This window comes from Eumetopias jubatus, unplaced genomic scaffold (assembly GCF_037043125.1).
Source record: "Eumetopias jubatus isolate StellerSeaLion01/CBP00866 unplaced genomic scaffold, mEumJub1_p1.0 scaffold_11, whole genome shotgun sequence".
NCBI classification, from domain to species: domain Eukaryota; kingdom Metazoa; phylum Chordata; class Mammalia; order Carnivora; family Otariidae; genus Eumetopias; species Eumetopias jubatus.
Window position 1 is genome coordinate 9,915,660 of NW_028274817.1, and position 18,849 is coordinate 9,934,508.

Sequence of the window (18,849 nt, forward strand, 5' to 3'; positions counted from 1 at the left end):
AGATATACTATATACTGTCTCTCTAATGTATTTCTTCTATCCACTTATTCATTCATTCAGTAAATATTAGTTGGGCACCTACTGTGTTTCCAGCACTATTATAGACAGTGGACATGTAACATTGACTCAACTAGATTAAGTCACTATTCTCATGAAGAGGGGGTGGAGGAAATCAGGAGAGGTTGGTAAAAGGGTACAAACTCTCAGTTATAAGATGAAGTTCTAAGGATCTAATATATCACATGATGACTGTAGTTGATAACATTGCATTGTGTAATTGAAATTTCCCAAGAGAACTAAATGTTCTCTCTCTCTCTCTCTCTCTCTCTCTCTCTCTCTCTCTCACACACACACACACACACACACACACACACACACACAAAATATGCAAGTTAATGGATTTGTTAATTAACTGGATGGGGGTATCTTTTCATAATGTACACATATATCAAATCATCATGTTGAACTCTTCAAACATCTTATAATTTTATTTTTCAATTACACCTCCCTAAAACTGGGGGCAAAAACTAAATTGAGCAGAAAATTTGAACCAAGGAATAGAAATTTCAATAGAGGGAAAAGTAAATAGAGTAAGGTATATCCATAATACAGAAAAATATTCAGAAGTTGTTAAAAAATGAAGTTATATACACTAACATGGTTTGTTACCCAAAATATAAATTATATATTTTTAAATAAAAAGCCACAGAAAAGACTATATATTTTCTATATTGTGTGTGTGTGTGTGCATGTGTGTGTATCCACACTGGTCTACATTTTATTCCTTGAACAAAGCAATAACACCATTTTTTGTTATTCTTGTGGTTCTTGCTTCCCAGAATAGCTTTACCCCACTCATCCATCCTTCAGTTCTTAGCTCAAAACCCACCTCCTCAGAAGGCCTTCCCTGGCAGCATAAAATAAAGTAGGATCCAACTTTCATACTATTATCATTATCTAGCCTTTTTGGATTTGGTCTTCATAGCACTCACATTTAGCATTTTTAATAATTATGTCTTCCTTTTTTTATGTGTCTCTCCTCAGTGGAAGGTAACAGAAAGGCAGAACTATATTCTTAATTGTAAATATCTAGCAATCCTGCACATAACTAAGCTTCAGAAGACAGATGCTACATCTCAGTCTTCCCCCTCTAGGTTAGACAGTTCCAATTCTTTTCATCATTTCTGAAAATAATTCCACTCTGAATAGTCTTCATTTTTCATTATTCCTCTTAAACATTTGCACCCCCCTCCAAAATGAGTAGATTGCTAATTACTGTTGAGCAGAGTGAAGTTACTATCTCTCTCATTTTAGACAAAATACTCTTCTTTATGCAGCCTAAGATAGCATTTGTTCTTTGGGAAAATGACATCAATTACACTGTGACTCATACTGAGTTTACCATTGACATTAAAACCAGATGTCTTCTACAAGTGCCTCTACAAAACTGTGCCTCTCAACATGGATGTGTGCATTGGGTTTTGATCCTAATGGCGTAGATTTACATCTATTTTTATTAAATTTCATTTTGAAATATCTACTCCACCATCTCAGTCTTTCAACACATTTTTGGATCCTAATTCACTGATCTAAACTACTTGTTGTCCCTTACAACTTTGTATTATCCATATATTTGATGACCAAATACTCAACTTCTTTATCTAAATCACTGGTAATAATGATAATCAGGACAGGGCTCGGGCTAGAGTCCTATGACATACCATTAGAAACCTCTCTCTAGCAGAACTACAATCAAATCAGGTATATTCAGCCACGGAGAAACCCAGTCATGCTTATATTTCCTCATGTTATCTACAAAGATAGAATGAGAAATCTTTTCCAAATGAGCTGCTGAGAGCATATGTGTTTTGTTTGCTGCATGAACCTCATATCAAAAGCTATTAAACTATCTTATAATAATAACAAATATAATAAAAGTGATAACAGCTTACATTTATTAAGTACTTATATGCTATGCAGTATGCTAAGAATTTTATTTTATTTTTTTTTATTTTAAAGATTTTATTTATTTGAGAGAGAGAGAATGAGAGATAGAAAGCACGAGAGGGAAGAGGGTCAGAGGGAGAAGCAGACTCCCTGCTGAGCAGGAAGCCCGATGTGGGACTCGATCCCGGGACTCCAGGATCATGACCTGAGCCGAAGGCAGTCGCCTAACCAACTGAGCCACCCAGGCGCCCAAGAATTTTATATACAATATTTCTTTTGATCCTCTGCTAAATCTGAAAGATAAGTGCTTTTTTATATTTTGAAGATGGAAAAACTGAGTCTCAGAGAAATTAAGTCAGAAGAAATTATAATTACTCTGAAACAACTTATTGTTGTAAATTCAAACAAGTGTTCATTGTTTGTAAACTTGTACTTCCAAAGCAATATATATTTGGCCATGTAGCATATTCTCAAAATAATTTGAAAGTCAAAATATTACTTTCTGAAACAACAGTGTTATTTACATTTAAATATCAGATTGCTAAGGAATAAGAGCATGAGACATATTGACACTATTAAAGGAGATATGATGTTGCCCCATCCTAGAGGAAATTTCTTGACATTTGTGAAAGCCCATAAAAATTTCACCATCCAGCTACTTCAGGAGTTCTAGTAAAGATAGCAGGAGGGGAAGAATGAAGGGGAGTAAGTTGGAAGGGGAGATGAACCATGAGAGACGATGGACTCTGAAAAACAAACTGAGGGTTCTAGACGGGAGGGGGGTAGGGGGATAGGTTAGCCTGGTGATGGATATTAAAGAGGGCACATTCTGGGTGGAGCACTGGGTGTTATGCACAAACAATGAATCATGGAACACTACATGAAAAGCTAATGATGTAATGTATGGTGATTAACATAACAATAAAAAATTTTTTAAAAAATCCATAGTCCGTCCTAATGTAATGCTTATGATTCCATGAAGCAGATGTATTCTTCCCATGAGATTTCAGTTTAAATCTTATCTCTTCCTACTATTTACTGTCACCACATCGGATTTTTTTTTTTTTAAAGGGCAGCCTCCTTCTCCTTGGCTATCATAACTGAGAGCTTTAGCTGTGGTTTATTGGTCCATGCAAAGCGGAGAAAAGGGACAAGCTCCAGCTGGAATGTGAGAGAAGTTTGAGGACAGAGCCATGTGGAACTAACGAGAATTGTCCTTTAAGAGCATAACAAATGTAGAAACACTGCTTTCCTAAAATCCTGTTTTATTAACCTTTATCAACGCTGAGAAACTGGGACATGATGGAATTTTTGAACTTTCCTGTCAGCAGCTAAAGGGTAATGCTTGTTATGATTGCTATTTGGCAAAAACCCAGGCTTTCATTCCAAAAGGTCTCAAATTAAATTTGTTCACAACTGATTAGAGAGCACAAAGACTACAGGGGTATTTTTGCCACCTCCGTGTCATATGTAGGTGAGAAATATTTGTTGCTCTTGATATAAAACCACCTATTCATGTTGTTGAATTGTTGGCACACTATTTACTACCACTTAGTTAATGCAGAAAGTTGCAGGGAAGTCATTGAGAATGCATTATAGTCTAAATGAAAATTATGAAATTTCACTTTTCCTCTGCTTTACTCATTAGAAAAGAAATTCAGTTTCTCTGTATTAATAGCTTTTAACATTCCCCTACAGTGAGAGTGCTTATTTTTAATCCTGTCAATGAGAACCATTGTTTTTCTTCCAAAGATAACACACCCTAATGTGTGAAGGTGCAGACTAATATGTCTGACTGTGGATATGCCTGAGAGATATATATATGTGTGTGTGTGTGTGTGTGTGTGTGTGTGTGTGTGTGTGTATTGTATATATATACATATATATGTAAATATATATATATTTATTTATTTATCCATTTGAGAGAGAGTGAGAGCGAGTGAGCAGAGGTGAGGGGCAGAGGGAAAGAACCTCAAGCAGACTCCTCGCTGAGTGTGGAGCCCAACCCAGGGCTCAATCTCAGGACCCCAGAATCATGATATGAGCTGAAATCAAGAGTTGGACAGTTAACCTACCAAGCCACCCAGGTGTCCTGAAATATGTTTTTTTTTTTTTTAAAGGCCAAAGGCAAACTTCTGTTTCAGACTCTAAACATTCCCAAGCAGCATGTGTTATCTTTTTAGCATTATAGTGTAGAGTCTAGGGCTGAGGCTTTAGAGTCAATCTTCCAGGGTTTGAATTCTAACTCCACTGATAGTTATTTACTCTCTCTGCCTCTATTTTCTCATCTGCAAAATGGAGATAATAATCATATAATAGCTACATTATTAAGCTGTTGCAAAATTAAACACATTATCTAGTAAGAGTGCTGTTACTGTCATTAATGAGATGACACAGAAATGAGTAATCTAGATCTAGGTTCTGGCTCAGCTTTACAATTAGTAACCTATGTGATCTTGAATGAAGCATCTGACCTCACCTCACTGGGTCTTAAGTTCCCCATCCACAGCATGGGGATCATGATGCATAGCTTCATGTTTGATAACATAAAATAACTCAGGTAAAGTGCTCAGCCTTGCATCTGGCACCAAGCAAACCAAGGGAATCACTTACTATTAATATCGTTTTGTGTGTGTATAAGAATGATTTATATATTTGTCAATATGAATGAGAAAAAATTGCATTTTCTAGGGCACAAATGAGTTTAAGTAACTTTTTAATGTGTTTGCTAGTCATCTGCATGCTTTTCCCATGAATTACCCCTTTATAACCTGTGTCTGATTATTTAGTAGCTTGTTTCTAGTTTCATTTTGATCTGTAGAAGTATGTATACACACACACACACACACACACACACACACACGTTTTATTATTGACTGAATGTTTGTTTCCCTCCAAAATTCATATGTTGTAGCCCTAACTCCAAGTGTGGCTATGTTTGGAGATAGGGCATCTAAAGGAATAGTTAAGGTTAAATGTGGTCATAAGGGTAGGGCCATGATCCATTAGGATTAGTGTTGTTCTAAGAAGAGACACCAGAAAGCTCACACTTTCTCTGCCATATGGAGACACAGTGAGAAGGTGGCCATCTGCAAGTTAGGAAGAAATCTCTCACCAGATTTCAACCATGCTGGCACCCTGATCTCAGACTTCCAGGCTCCAGAATTGGGACAAAATGAATTCTGTTTTTAAGCCACCTGGTCTGTGGTATTGTATTATGGCAGCCCAGGCAGATGAATATATAAATATATACTCTATTATATAAATATATATATTATATTATATTATATAAATATATTCTAACCACATAATATATATTCTATTAAATATTATTGAAAATAACTTATTTTTCCTAATTTATAATCTATCTTTATTTATTAAACTTTATGGTATTTTGTAATCTACAGGGGTGTGTGTGTGTGTGTGTGTGTGTGTGTGTGTGTGTGTGTGTGTGTGTGCTTAATTAAGATAAACTTATTAGCCCTTTTCTTTATGGCTCCTGAGATTTTTGTCATTCTCAGGAATGTCAAAAGTTGTAACACTCATATTCTAGATCTTCTTCTAGTACTTCCATGGTTTTTAATTTTAATGTTTTGATATTTAATCTACCTGGAATGTATTTTATATATGTTGTGAGATTATTATCAAATGTTTACCATCATATAGAAAACCAGTTATCCCACCACAGTTTACTAAACAGACTATTGTTTCACCACAGATTTGAAAATTCAACTTTAATATAAAATAAATATACTAAAGTCTGTCTGAATTCTTAGATATATCTGATAGATCAATCTTCTCTAGTAGCACATCACCTTTTACTACCATAATTGGGTAGAACACAATCCCATTCAAGTGTCTTAGGATATCCTAGTCTGGTATATTTTTTATTCCAGAAGAATATTATATTTATTTTATCAATTTTCAGTGGCTGTTTTTAAATATTCAAAGAATTTAAAAAGTATTAAAACTCATGGTCTAAATGAACAAGTAAGGAAATAGTTAAAATACTGTCTTCAACTCTTTAGCCTACAGAAGGTGATTATGGTGCCCACTTAATTTTCAAGAGAGTATTATACAATAACCACCAGAGAGTAGTAATTAAGAACATACACTTTGGAGCCATACTGTCTAGGTTCAAATTCCAGATCTTCCATTTGTCAGCTGTACAACTGTGGAAAAGTTATTTAACTTCTTGGCAACTCAATTTCCTCATCTATCAAACAGTATTAATAATACCTTTGTCTCAAGCTATAGATTAAATGAATTGATATATGGAAATCCCTTAGGAAAAGTTACTGACATAGAGTATGATCAATGGTAAATGCTGGTCAGATAAAATAACTGATTCAGAAAGTTATTTCTCCTTCCTGTGAAATAAGAAATGATCTCTAAGGGCACTGAGCATTGACTACAAATTCCAATTCTGTCAGTGATAGAATTTGGGGCATGAGCAGAGCCCAAGTTGGCATCCTTTGGGTTAACTTCTCTGGGCCATGTAGCAAAGTGTTTCATTCAAATACTCCCTGGAGATTCAGAGCCTCAAACATGTTTGCCCCCAAAGTTAACATATTTATTAATATCTTTGTCATATTTTCTAGAAGCAGCAACTTCTAGCAGATCTTGCTCTACAGAAGGATGTATTTCTGTATGAAGTGGATGTAGGCCACTTCAGTCTGTCCTCTAATGCTCACCTCAGTATCACTCTATCTAGTTGATAATAGCTTTGAGGTCAACTTCCTGAAATAGTATTTTTTTTTAACTTTAGGAATATTGTAGAGTAAAAAGACTGTTAAAGATATAAGATCAGGGGCACCTGGGTGGCTCAGTCGGTTAAGCTTCTGCCTTCAGCTCAGGTCATGACCCTAGGGTCCTGGGATCGAGCCCCAGGTCAGGCTCCCTGCTCAGTGGAGAGCCTGCTTCTCCCTCTCCCTCTGCCTGCCTCTCTGCCTACTTGTGTTCTCTATCTCTCTGTCAAATAAATAAATAAAATCTTTTTTTTAATAAATAAAATCTTAAAAAAAAAGAGCCTCTCTCTCCCTCCCTCTCAAAAGAAAAAAAAAACAAAAACAGGGGCACCTGGGTGGCTCAGTCGTTAAGCATCTGCCTTTAGCTCAGGTCATGATCCCAGGATCCTGGGATCCAGCCCCGCATCGGGATCCCTGCTCAGCGGGAAACCTGCTTCCCCTCTCACACTCCCCTTGCTTGTGTTCCCTCTCTCACTGTCTCTCTCTCTGTCAAATAAATAAATAAAATCTTTAAAAAAAAGAAACAAAGATATAAGATCAAAGTGAGCCATGATGCACAACTAAATTGGGCTTATCAGCATTTCTAAATGTGTTTAAGGCAAAAACATTTCAGAGAGAGGTAAATAATACCCATCATAGCTATCATTTGTTGACCTCTGACTACATGCTGGTCCCTGTGTTTGATATATATTATCTAATTTAATTCTCATAAAACTTCTGTGATGTTGACATTATCTCTTTTTTACAAATGAGGAAATAAGTTCACATAAATTAAGTGACTTTCCCAGGGCAACAGCTAGTAAGTTTCAGAGCTGGATTTGAATTCAAATTAAGTTGGTGTTTTTTTTACTCTATTTTTATTTTCTTCTTAGTAATATACCATACATTTACTATTCATATTTATTAGAAAGGATAAAATAGAGGAAGATGGCAATGGAGTAGAAGGACCCTATGCTCACCTCCTCCCACAAACACAAGTAGATAACTATCAAATCATCCTAAATTCCCCCCAGAAATAGACCTGAAGACTGACAGAATGAACTCCACAACTAAAGGCAAAGCAGAGGCCACATTGAAGAAGTATGGGGACATGGTTTAGGGGAGAAAGATCCTGGGTTCTGTGGAGGGAAGAGAGTCATGGTTGTGGAGAAGGGGAAGAGAGAAGCACACAGGAGAATGAACGAGATGAATGTTTCCCCAAAGCCACTGGCTTGGAAAATGAGAGGGGCTGAATTTCCTGAGTTCTTGCAACCAGTGGGGCTTAAGGCCTGGTGTTTTAAAGGTCAGTGGGTGTGGCTCAGATAGAGCACAGAGGGAACTGAGCTGCTTCTAGAGAAAAGGCAGGCAAACAAGTCAGGGGCATACAGCATGGAAACAGCATCTGAAGAGCACCTGGGGCACACAGTGGGGAGATTATGCACTCTTCTTGGAGTGTGCCTCTGAGAGGCAGCTTTCATGTAGACACCTCTCCAAGAACAAAGGAGTTGGCCAGCACCATTTCCCTCCCCAACCCTGCGGCATAAATACGGAGCCACCTGTGAGAAGCAGTGCAGCATTGACACTGGCAGCCTAACTTGCTAACACCAAGCACCACCCCTCTGTGCTCTGGTGGAACTGCCCTTCTCAGTCACACTTGCCTCAGTCCCAGAACAGTGGGCCCCTCCCCAGAAAACCAGCACAAACCCCTGCCCACACCATGTCTCCCAACCAGAGTTTTACAAGGCCTCAGTTCCAGTGGAGGTGGTCACAAGTTTCATTTTACAAGCAGACCAGAGCACACCTTGTTAAAACTCGATATATTCAGGCCAGGAACCAAACACGGCTCACAGCAAGCAAAGAGAGCCTCTGCAGATGTCTGGCCTAAAGGGTAGAGCAGCCAGAACACAATAGCAGACCACATGCAACACACACTGGAGACACTCCCTGAAGTGCCAGGCCATGGGCACTACATGACCTCTTCATAAGGCCATTACTTTCAGGAATGGGAGACATAACTGGCTTTTCTAACACAAAGAAGAACACAGAGGTTGACAAAGCATGAAGAAAGAGGAATTTCTCCCAGATGAAAGAACAAGATAAGGCCATAGCCAGAGCTCTAGGTGAAACAGATATAAGTAACATGCCTGATAGAGAATTTAAAGCAACAATCATAAGGATACTCGCTGGGCTTGAGAAAAGACATCAGAGTGACCATTACCACAGAGATAAAAGAGTTAAAGAAGAATCAATCAGAGATGAAGAGTGCAGTAAATGAGATTAGAAACACTCTTTTTTTTAAAGATTTATTTATGTATTTATTTGAGAGAGAGAAAATGAGACAGAGAGAGTACATGAGAGGGTGAGGGTCAGAGGGAGAAGCAGACTCCCCGCTGAGCAGGGAGCCCAATGTGGGACTCAATCCTGGGACTCCAGGATCATGACCCGAGCTGAAGGCAGTTGTCCAACCGAGCCACCCAGGCACCCCTAGAAACACTTTTGATACAATGAACAGAAGGCTGGAAGAAGCAGAGGAATGAATTAATGCCTAGAAGAAAAGTAATGGAAAGCAGTGAAGCTAAACAAAATAGAAAAAAAAAAAAAAAAAGAGGGGCACCTATGTGGCTCTGTCAGTTAAGCATCTGCCTTCAGCTAGGGTCATGATCTCAGGATCCTGGGATTGAGCCCCATGTGGGTGGGCTCCCTGCTCAGTGGGGAGTCTGTTTCTCCCTCTACCCCTCCCCCTGCTCATGCTCTCTCATGTGCTCATTCTCTCTCAAATAAATAAATAAAATCTTTTTAAAAATAGAGAAAAAAGAATTACCCAAAATGAGATTAGACTTAGGGAACTCAGTGACTCCATCAAACATAATAACATTCATATTATAGGAATCCCAGAAGAAGAAGGGAAGAAAAAGGGGCAGAAAATTCTTGTGAAGAAATAATAGCTGAAAACTTACCTAATCTGGGGAAGGAAACAGATCCAGGAGGCACGGAGAACTCCCATCAAAATCAACAAAAGCAGGCCAACACCAAGACATATTGTAATTAAATTTGCAAAATACAGTGATAAAGAACAAAATCTTAAAAGCAGCAAGATAAAATAAGTCATTAATTTACAAAGGAAAACCCATAAGGCCAGCTGCAGATCTCTCCACAGAAACTTGGCAACCCAGAAGAGAGTGGCATGATATATTTAAAGTGCTGAATGAGAAAAAAATCTGCAGCCAAGAATACTCTATCCAGCAAGGCTAGCATTCAGAATAGAGGGAGAGAGAAAAAGTTTCCCAGACAAACAAAAACTAAAGGAGTTCATGACCACTAAACCAGCCCTGCAAGAAATATTAAAGGGGACTCTTTGAGTGGAAAGGAGAAATCAAAAGTTATAGTATAAAGGCAGGAAACACAAAAACAGTAAAAATGAATATTTATGTAAAAATCAGTCAAGGAACTCACACAGAAAAAGGATACAAAATATAATTACATATATCCAAAACATGGGGAGGAAAAGAGAAAAGAATGGGTTCAAACTTGAATGACCATCAACTTAATAAAGACTGCTATTTGCAGAAGAGGTTATATACAAACCTAATGGTAACCATATATCAAAAACCACTAATAAACATGCAAAGAATAAAGAGAAAGAAATTCAAATACAGCAGTAAGGAAAATAAGAACAATATGAAAGACAGACAAGTAAGGGTCAGAGAAAATCTCCAGAAACAACCACAAAACAAATAACAAAATGGAAATAAATACATATCTATCAATACTTTGAACGTAAAAGGACTTAATGCGCCAATCAAAAGACACAGGGTATCAGAATGGATAAAAAAAAAAAAGAGACTCATTTTATTTTTTATTTATTTTTTTAATTTTTTATTGTTATGTTAAGCACCATACATTACATCATTAGTTTTTGATGCAGTGTTCCATGATTCATTGTTTGTGCATAATACCCAGTGCTCCACGCAGACTGTGCCCTCTTTAATACCCATCACCAGGCTAACCTATCCCCCCACCCCCCTCCCCTCTAGAACCCTCAGTTTGTTTTTCAGAGTCCATTGTCTCTCATGGTTCGTCTCCCCCTCCGACTTACTCCCCTTCATTCTTCCCCTCCTGCTATCTTCTTCTTTTTTCTTAACATATATTGCATTATTTGTTTCAGAAGTACAGATCTGTGATTCAACAGTCTTGCACACCTCACAGCACTCACCATAGCACATACCCTACCCAATGTCTATCACCCAGCCACCCCATCCCTCCCACCCCCCACCACTCCAGCAACACTCAGTTTGTTTCCTGAGATTAAGAATTCCTCATATCAGTGAGGTCATATGATACATGTCTTTCTCTGATTGACTTATTTCACTCAGCATAACACCCTCCAGTTCCAACCACGTCATCACAAATGGCAAGATCTCATTCCTTTTGATGGCTGCATAATATTCCATTGTGTATATATACCACATCGTCTTCTTTTTTTTAAGATTTTATTTATTTATTTGACAGACAGAGACACAGTGAGAGAGGGAACACAAGCAGGGGGAGTGGGAGAGGGAGAAGCAGGCTTCCCACTGAGCGGGGAGCCCGATGTGGAACTCGATTCCAGGACCCTGGGTTCATGACCCAAGCCGAAGGCAGACGCCTAATGACTGAGCCACCCAGGTGCCCACCACATCTTCTTTATCCATTCATCTGTCGATGGACATCTTGGCTCTTTCCACAGTTTGGCTATTGTGGACATTGCTGCTATAAATATTGGGGTGCACGTACCCCTTCTGATCCCTACATTTGTATTAAAAGAGACTCATTTTAGACCTAAAGACACCTGCATACTGAAAATGAGGGGATGGAGAAATATTTTTCATGTAAATGGATGTCAAAAGAAAGCTGGAGTAGAAATATTTATGTTGGACAAACAAACACTGTAACAAGAGACAAAGAAGGGCACTATATAATAATAAAGGGGTCTATCCACAAGAAGATATAACAATTGTAAATATTTATGCACCCAAAATTGGAGCACCCAAATATATAAAACAATAACAAACATAAACATTATTATCATTGATAATAATACCACAATAGTAGGGGACTTTAACAACCCACTTACATCAATGGACAGATCATCTAAACAGAAAACAAAACAAGGAAACAAAAGCACACTGAGCCAGATGGACTTAAAAGATATATTCAGAACATTACATACTAAAACAGCAGAATATGCATTCTTTTCAAGTGTACATGAAACGTTCTCCAGAATAGATCACATACTGTGTCACAAAACAGGCCTCAACAAATATATAAAGACTGAAGTCATACCATGCACCTTTTCTGACCACAATCCTATGAAACTAGAAGTCAACCACAAGAAAAAAAAGTCTGGAAAGGTCACAAATCCATATGGACTTAAAAGATATATTCAGAACATTACATACTAAAACAGCAGAATATGCATTCTTTTCAAGTGTACATGAAACGTTCTCCAGAATAGATCACATACTGTGTCACAAAACAGGCCTCAACAAATATATAAAGACTGAAGTCATACCATGCACCTTTTCTGACCACAATCCTATGAAACTAGAAGTCAACCACAAGAAAAAAAAGTCTGGAAAGGTCACAAATCCATAGAGGTTAAAACATGTTACTAAACAATGGGTCAACCAAGAAAGCAAAAAAGTAAAAAAAAAAAAAAAAAAAAATACATGAAGGCAAATGAAAATGAAAACACAGTGGCCCAAAACCTTTGGGATTCAGCAAAAGTGGTCCTAAGAGGGAAGTATAAAGCAATACAGGACTACCTCAAGAAGCAAGAAAAATCTCAAATAAACAACCTATCCTTACACCTGTAGGAGCTAGAAAAAGGACAGCAATCAAAGCCTAAAGCCAGCAGAAGGAGGGAAATAATAAAGATTAGAGCAGAAATAAATGATATAGAAACCACAAAAACAATAGAACAGATCAATGGACCAGGAGCTGGTTCTTTGAAAAAATTAGTAAAATTGATAAAACCCTAGCCAGACTTATCAAAAACAGAAAGAACCCAAATAAATAAAATCACAAAGGAAAGAGGAGAAATAACAAACAACACCACAGAAATTCAAACAAGAGAATATTATGAGAAAGAATATGCCAACAAATTGGAAAACCTAGAAGAAATGGATAAATTTCTAGAAACATATAAAGTACAAAACTGAAACAGGAAGACATAGAAAACTTGAACAGACTGATAACCAGCAAGGGAATTGAATCAGTAATCAAAAAACTCCCAACAAAAAACTCCCAACAAACAAAATTTCAGGACCAGATGTCTTCCCAGGGAAATTCTACTAGACATTTAAAGAAGAGTTAATACCTATTCTTCTCAAACTATTCCAAAAAATAGAAAAGGAAGGAAAATTTCCAAATTCATTCTATGAGGGTAGCATTACCCCAATACGAAAACCAGATAAAGATACCATTAAAAAAGAGAACTGCAGGTCAATATCCCTGATGAACATAGATGCAAAAATTCTCAATAAAATACTAGAAAACCAAATCCAACAATACATTAAAAAAAACATTCACCACAATCAAGTGGGCTTTATTCCTGGATTGCAAGCATAGTTCAGTATTTGCAAATCAATCAACACAATACATTATATTAATAAAAGAAAGGATAAGAACCATATGATCATTTCAATAGATGTAGAAAGAGCATTTGACAAAATACAACATCCATTTGTGATAGAAACCCTCAATAAAGTAGGTTTAGAGGGAACATACCTCAACATAATAAAGGCCATATATGAAAAACCCACAGCTCATGTCATCCTAAATGGGGAAAAACTGGGACCTTTTCCTCTATGGTCAGGAACAAGACAGGGATGTCCACTCTCACCATTTTTATTTAACATAGTACTGGAAGTCCTAGCCACAGCAATCAGAAAAGAAAAAGAAATAAAAGGCATCCAAATTGGCAAGGAACAAGTAAAACTTGCACTATTTGCAGATGACATGATACTCTATATAGAAAACCTATATAGAAAATCCACCAAAAAACTGCTAGAAGTGATAAACAAATTCAGTCAAGTCTCAGGATACAAAATCAATATACAGAAATCCGTTGTATTTCTAGATACCAATAATGAAGCAGCAGAAAGAGAAATTAAACAATTCCATTTATAATTGCACCAAATGATAAGATACCTAGAAATACACCTAACCAAAGTGGCAAAAGACCTGTAGTATGAAAACTATAATACACCAGTGAAAGAAATTGAAGACACAAAAATGGGAAGACATTCCATGCTCATGAATTGGAAAGACAAATATTGTTAAAAATGCCTATTCTACCAAAAGCAATCTACATGTTTAATGTAATCCCTATTAAAATACCAACATTTTTCACAGGTCTAGAACAAACAACCCTAAAATTTGTATGGAACCACAAAAGACCCTGAATAGCCAAAGAAACATTGAAAATGAAAAACAAAGCTGGAGGCATCACAATTCTGGACTTCAAGTTAAATTACAAAGCTATACTAATCAAAACTGTATGGTAGTGGCACAAAAATAGACACATTGATCAATCAAAATCCAGAAATGAACACACAATTATATGGTCAATTTATCTTTGACAAAACAGGAAAGAACATCAATGGGAAAAAGAGTCTCTTCAATAAATGGTGTTGGGAAAACTGGACAGCGACGTGCAAAAAAATGAAAATGGGCCACTTTCTTACACCATACACAAAAATAAATTCAATGTGGATTAAAAACCTAAATGTGAGACCTCACACCACAAAAATCCTAGAAGAGAATACAGGCAGTAACTTCTTTGACATCAGCCATAGCAACTTCTTTCTTTTTCTTTTTCTTTTTTTTTTTTTTTTATGGTCAACTAATCTTTGACAAAGCAGGAAAGAATATCCAATGGAAAAAAGACAGTCTCTTCAATAAATGTTGCTGGGAAAATTGGACAGCCACATGCAGAAGAATGAAGCTGGACCGTTCTCTTACACCATACACAAAGATAAACTCAAAATGGATGAAAGACCTAAATGTAAGACAAAATCCTAGAGGAGCACATAGGCAGTAACCTCTTCGACATTGACCATAGTGACTTCTTTCAAGACATGTCTGTAAAGGCAAGGGAAACAAAAGCAGAAATGAACTTCTGGGACTTCATCAAGATAAAAACCTTCTGCACAGCAAAGGAAACAGTCAACAAAACTAAGAGGCAACCCACGGAATGGGAGAAGATATTTGCAAATGACATATCATATAAAGGGTTAGTATTCAAGATCTACAAAGAACTTCTCAAAAGCAACTTCTTTCTAGATATGTTTCCTGAGGCATGGGAAACAAAGCAAAAATAAACAATTGGGAACCTCAAAATAAAAAGCTTCTGTACAGCAAAGGAAACAATCAACAAAACTAAAAGGCAACCCACAGAATGAAAGAAGATATTTGCAAATGACATATCTGAAAAAGGGTTAGTATCCAAAATCTATAAAGAACTTATACTACTGAACACCCAAAAACAAATAATCCAATTAAAAATGGGCAGAAGACATGAACAGACATTTTTCCAAAGAAGACATCCAGATGGTCAACAGAAACATGAAAAGACGCTCAATATCACTGATCATCAGAGAAATGCAAATCAGAACTACAATGAGATATCACCTCACACCTGTTAGAATGGCTAAAATCGACAACACAAGGAACAACAGGTGTTGGGCGAGGATGCATAGAAAGGGGCACCCTGTTGCAGTGTTGGTGGGAATACAAACTGGTGCAGCCATTCTGGAAAACAGTATGGCGTTTCCACAAAAAGTTACAAATAAAACCACCGTATGATCGATCTAGCAATTGCACTACTAGGTATTTACCCAAAGAACACAAAAACTCTAATTCACAGGGATACATGCACCTTGATGTTTATAGCAGCAGTATCTACAATAGCCAAATTATGGAAATAGCCCATGTCCATCAGTTGATGAATGGATAAAATAAATGTGGCATATACATATGATGGAATATTACTCAGCCATAAAAGAATGAAATCTTGCCATTTGCAACGACATGGATGGAGCTAGAAAGTATTACTTTAAGTGAACTAAGTCAGTCAGAGAAAGACAACACATGATGTCATTCATATGTGGAATTTAAGAAACAAAACAAATGAACGTAAGGGGGAGAAAAGAGGCAAACCAAGAAACAGACTCTATAGAGAACACACTGTGGTTACCAGAGGGGAGGTGGGTGGGAGGATGGGTGAAATAGGTGCTGGGGATTAAGGAGCGCACTTGTCCTGATGAGCACAAGATGATGTATGGAAATGCTGAATCACTATATTGTACACCTGAAACTAATATAACACTGTATGTTAACTAACTGGAATTTGAATAAAAACTTAAGAAAAAGAAAGGATAAAAAGTTTGGGCTCCTCTCTCACACAAAATAAATAAAATTCTTCATGGTTAAAGATGAAAATGTTAAAATAAAATTAACAAACTGAGAGTTGCTGGAGGGGAGGTGGGTGGGGGGAAGGGATAATAGGGTGATGGGCACTAAGGAGGGCACTTGTGATGAGCACTGGGTGTTATATGCAACTGATGAATCACTAAACTCTATCTCTGATACTAATAAAAATAAATAAAATTAATATAGATAATTTGAAAACTTATGTATAATCTAAGAGTCAAGAAAACTTTTTATTCAAGCTAGGTAACCTAGACACTATAGAGGAAGATTTGAAATATTTGAGCACTTCAAACTTAAAATATAATCATATGGCAAAAATAAAGGTAAAACCAAAAGACAAATAATAGAGAAAAATATATTTGTAGTAGATATTACAAATAAAGCGTTCATATCCAACATATAAAAATATCCTACACAAGCTTTGCGCAGTGGCAGTATTGTAGCCAATGAGGTTCATCTGAGGCGTGATTATTGCTAATTGAAAAATATCCTACACATTAATTAAAAAAAAAAAACACCTGAATTGAAAGTGGTTAAAAGGTGTAAGGATTCACAGAGGAAGAAAGCCACCTTGCCAAAGAACAAGTGAATTTACTCAGCCTCACTAACAGAGATGCTAAAATTAAAATAACAGAGGAATATCACTTTAGGACCATTAAATATGTTACCACATATTGCTGGAGGGTGGTGGAAGTTAACATGTTATCTCATACATCTGCTGAGGGATATGTGATGTAGTAAAGGCATTTAGAATTCAATCTGGCAACATCTATTAAAATTAAGAATTCACATAAACTTTAACTTAGCAATTCCATTTGAGACCCCTTTCCATGGAAATAAAAGCACAAATGTATAATGATGAATATAAACAAAATATATTACACACACACACACACACACACACACACACACACACACACACTCAGAGTAATTGTAATATTGTTTGTGGTGGCCAAAAAAACTGGAATCAACTTGAATGTCCTCAGTAGAGGAATGGTTTAATAAGTTGTCTTTCATTCAAACCATCACACTTTACATGTCTACTTTAAAACATCTATACCAGATGATGTGGAAAAGTTTCTGTGAAGTGTTTCTAAGTGAGGAAAAACAAGATGTGGTAAAGAGTAAAATACTGCCCCTATACATTTGTATGTATATGTATATATGTTACATTATTGTGTGAACATGGAGAAAGATATGGAAAGGTGCACAGAAAGCTTTTAACACTGGTTATCCAGTGAAGGAGAAGGTAATGAAATGCAAAAATTCTATAGAGTTAAAGGTTTTCCCAGCATTATAAATATATATAAAGTTACTTTACTTATGTAAATGCACAGGTAAATGTTTAAATCAGTGTAGAGCCATGTACAGAAAGAATGTTGCCAAAATTGTGCTTATTGCAGGGTGTTTTAAGTTTTCAGGATTATGTTTTTTTTTTAATTTTGTTCCTGATATTTTGAATTTTTAACAATAAAAATTTTAAATGATTTTAAGTTTAACATTTTCTAAAGCAAATATTACAGAGCAGATTAAGGAAATGATCCAGTATGTATACAATGATTTGATTGTTTACTCCTTCAGTCATTCATCAATGCATTGAGCAGCCACCATGATATTGTGTTAAGTGTGTTAGGGTGGTTGGGATTATAAAGATGGATGAAATATGCTCCTTGCTGTTGTATATTGTATATTGGGGGAGATAAATATGTAAATGAATAATTCTCATACAATGTAGCAATTGCTTTAAGGTATTTATACGACAACAGGAGCAACTAACTCTGCTGGCACTGGTGGTAAAGAGGCTTCAGAGGGGAATCACGATTTGAGCTTAGCCTTGAAGAATGAGTAAGCTTTAATCACTTACCAGCCCAAGGTGGGGAGGGAAAAGCAATCCCTTCAAAGAAGGAAACATCTTGTCCTATTTCATTTTTATCAAGGATGTGGAGGAAGCAGTAAACAGCTTATGAATTTTAGTCTTAAATGATGATAATGCACAAAAATGGGGAAATACCAGAGACCAAAAAGAGGAAAAAAAAAAAAAGCATCAAGGGAACAAGGGAGTTTGGAAGAGTTCTGATCAGCAAGTAATAAAATGAGAACCTTCTTCGAAAAATGCAAATAGATTTTTCTGAAGGAAGAAAAACTCAAAGCTGCATTTAATGGAAAGAAGCAATTTTCAAAGCAACCTGACTAAGCTCAGCAGGTTATGTTTGTAGTTAGGAAAGAAATATGGGTTGCTGTTCATTTAGGACCTTATGGAAGGAGGTTGGAGAGAAGAGGATAGATATTTAAGTAATGATTCTTTAGGTAGAGGTAGAAAGAGGGAATGTTAGAAATCAGCCATTACTGGGCACCTGGGTGGCTCAGTTGGTTAAGCAACTGCCTTCGGCTCAGGTCATGATCCTGGAGTCCCGGGATCGAGTCCCGCATCGGGCTCCCTGCTCGGCGAGGAGCCTGCTTCTCCCTCCAACCCTCCCCCTCTCATGTACTCTCTCTCTCTCTCTCATTCTCACTCTCTCAAAATAAATAAATCTTAAAAAAAATATCAGCCATTACTGCCACTTCATTGTATAAATTAATCACAAGCCATATATAGATATTTACTGTGAAGTATCTAAAGGTACCAGAATGCCTCACTGTTGCGGGAAGGTGCCCCAAAATACTTGAGTCTTCAAGAAAATCAAACAGGGGTCAGTAGTCG

General features: G+C 36.8%; 1 pseudogene; it reads left to right on the plus strand.

Annotated features, from left to right (window-relative positions):
- Positions 1–16,565: 16,565 nt before the first annotated feature.
- Positions 16,566–16,647, plus strand: LOC114224628 (U4 spliceosomal RNA; annotated as a pseudogene).
- The last annotated feature ends 2,202 nt before the right edge of the window (positions 16,648–18,849 follow it).